Source organism: Lygodium microphyllum, chromosome 4 (assembly GCF_053477565.2).
Source record: "Lygodium microphyllum isolate KBCC chromosome 4, Lygodium_microphyllum_v1.1.10, whole genome shotgun sequence".
Taxonomy (NCBI): Eukaryota; Viridiplantae; Streptophyta; class Polypodiopsida; order Schizaeales; family Lygodiaceae; genus Lygodium; species Lygodium microphyllum.
Window position 1 is genome coordinate 126,147,186 of NC_141138.1, and position 3,024 is coordinate 126,150,209.

Below are 3,024 nucleotides of genomic sequence, written 5' to 3' on the forward strand. Positions count from 1 at the left end.
ATGTATCACAATCATTCTTCATTGCACACAATCCATCTCTCACACTCACTCTCCCCTTCTCTCTCTCTCTCTCTCTCTCTCTCTCTCTCTCTCTCTCTCTCTCTCTCTCTCTCTCTCTCTCTCTCTCTCTCTCTCTCTCTCTCTCTCTCTCTCTCTCTCTCTCTCTCTCTCTCTCTCTCTCTCTCTCTCTCTCTCTCTCTCTCTCTCTCTCTCTCTCTCTCTCTCTCTCTCATAAGAAGAAGTATTTTACATATAGAGGAGAAAGATTGCTTCCTTCAAGGAGAGAGAAAGACTAAAAATTCCAAATTCTCATTTCTTCAAATCAACCCATAAAATTGGTATCATCATGTAGAGGTCAGTAAGTAAGCTCCAATTATTTATTCAAAAGTGCCAAATGTGCCGATTGTGAGAGGAGATCAATATAGAGGGCATCTTGATGGCATTCATCTTCTTGTATTCTCTCTCATGTTTTTCTTTTCTTTTTTGGCTTCTAAATGGTATGCATTTTTATATTTGGACATGTGACCCTTCAAAGTGGGCCAATTATAGACCATATGTTAGTCCCCCACACTTTTCCCCTCAAACTAAGGTCATTTTACAAGCATTTGGTATCCAAACACACGGAATTTATACAAATATCATAGTTGGACACTTCTCCACTGCATGTAGACTTTGGCGTCAAACACACAGATTTTATACAAATATCATGGTTGCACACTTCTCCACTGCGTGTAGACTTGATTTGGCACTTTGCTCCACCTTTAGCTTTAAGATACCCCTTGCCTTGCACCTTAAATGCTCTGCACCATGAACCACTTTTAGGCTTAAAGTCTTCATTTTGCACTAAAAACCCTTACGGATTTGCCTAAAATGCCATAGAATCCCATAAAGTAAGCCTTTAAATCTACCTCTCATATAGCCTATCACTACTCTCATTATGGTAAAGCTCTCTTTACCTTGAGAAGAAGCATTGGATGGTATATATGTATAGGGTATATGTAGTGTGTAAGCAACAATAGTCCTCAAGCCCCCTACACTAGTGGTTGATGTCCTTTGCAAACTTCACCAAGTCTTTTTCTTTTGCTCTTCATCTTATTCACCTACTTTCTCACTCTCACTTGTCTCTTGTACACCTCTTGAACTTGGCAATCAAATACCAAATAAATGCTTTAGAATGCTAATTAGACACTAGATTCATGAGAGATATCAATGAGATGTTGTGTTAATAAAGTGCAGAAGTTCAAAAGTGGTGAAGTCCAATTGAAGTAGCTTAAAACCTTCCTCAAGATTTGTGTTAGTGTTGTTATAGCATATACCTTTATTTTTCTTTGTGTTACAATGATAACAACTTTCTTCTATGTCTAAGCTCTTGTTATTAGCTTCCAGATGTGCCTAAACTTCTATTGCTAATTCTCTATGGTAGTTCTTAAATAGTGTAGTTCATCTATGACAATATCATACATATTCAATCTTGAATGTTGCACTCTTCAATTGTCTCGCTCTCCAAATTTGTTTATGGGATAGGGATCTTTTTTTAAGTTCCTAGTTAATTAAAAAGAAGTTTGGTATTCTTAGTAATCAATTTATTATTTAATATCAAATGTTATACTAAATTTAAGTTTGTAAGCCATGTTTTTTATATTATGTCTATGTTGGATTTTTAGTATTGGTGTAGGTTGACAAGGTTTATTTTTTAAGGAAGAGCAATATATGAATAATCAACATATTGACAAATCAAACATTTAATATTTTGGTTACTTTGTCATTCTTTGTTTTACTTTTTATTGCAATATAGAACAATACAATACAATACTATCACTTCACGAGAGAAAGGCATATTCCCCCATAATTATGAATTCTTGGACAATATAGTGCTAGCTCTCCACCATGCTAGCATGGTTTTATATTCAATGTTTGTTAAGTGCTTATGCATAGCCTCATCAATTATGCACACATTTCCTATCAAGTTGATATTTTCTTCTTTAATATTTGGTTTGCTTCTATCTTGTGTGGGGTGCTATGGACATTGATCATGCCTCTTGTTGACATACTCAACCATGATATTATGACTCTTCAACCAATATAAAGTAAGTTTGTATTACTATTTCTCTCACTCCTTATAGCTCTATGTAAAAATCAAGGTTACTAACAATATCCAAAGAGAATTATATTATTAGCATTATGAGCTAATGACGTTTGTAATGATTTGTTGTTTTTTCTTGAAATTATCATTCCCAAAAGAGTACAAACTATTTTCCATACGTGCAATGATAAATTTCAACCTATTCTGATGCATCAAAATACACTATCTCTCTTCTAACAAATATCAATACTGATATAAAGCTTTATACTGTACAATTAGTTCTTCAAATTGGTCCTTGATCCATGCATGGTTTCCAAAGATCTCCAATGTCTCCAAATTTCAATGCCTCTAAGATTTGATGATCCAAGGTCAAAATAATGGCTTTGAGCTTCAATCTTCTATGCATAAGAAAACACAGGGGAAGAAGAGACAAGAGAACCAAGAGGGGAGCTCCCCTTCTCTCACACTCACTCACTCTAGCTCTCACAAGCTATGGATGTACTCACCCTCATTTGAAGATCATGCCTCCAAATTTTGGTATAGATATCAAAGTTCGTAAGCAAAAATATATATTCCAAGGCTAGAAAGTATAATCCACTTACTTTTCAAAGAAGAATGAAGCATGATGATGTATCATGAAGCAGAATATGTATATATCATCAACATAAAAAGGAGGTAACTTGTACACATTGTGGTAAAATTGTCTAATTTAAAGAGCAATGATATCTTAAAAACTCATGTAAGCATTAGTGAAATGAACCATGCATCAAAGTGATATAATTCTGAGCATCAAAACAAGGTGAATCCTACTAACCACCAAAATAATATGATGCATGCCTTATACTATATAAATTTACATTTTGATGTTAAAACTTTGTGTTGGAACATCATTTTCTTTGTGAACAACTTATCTGAGAAGAAAATTTCTTAAAAGTAAATTG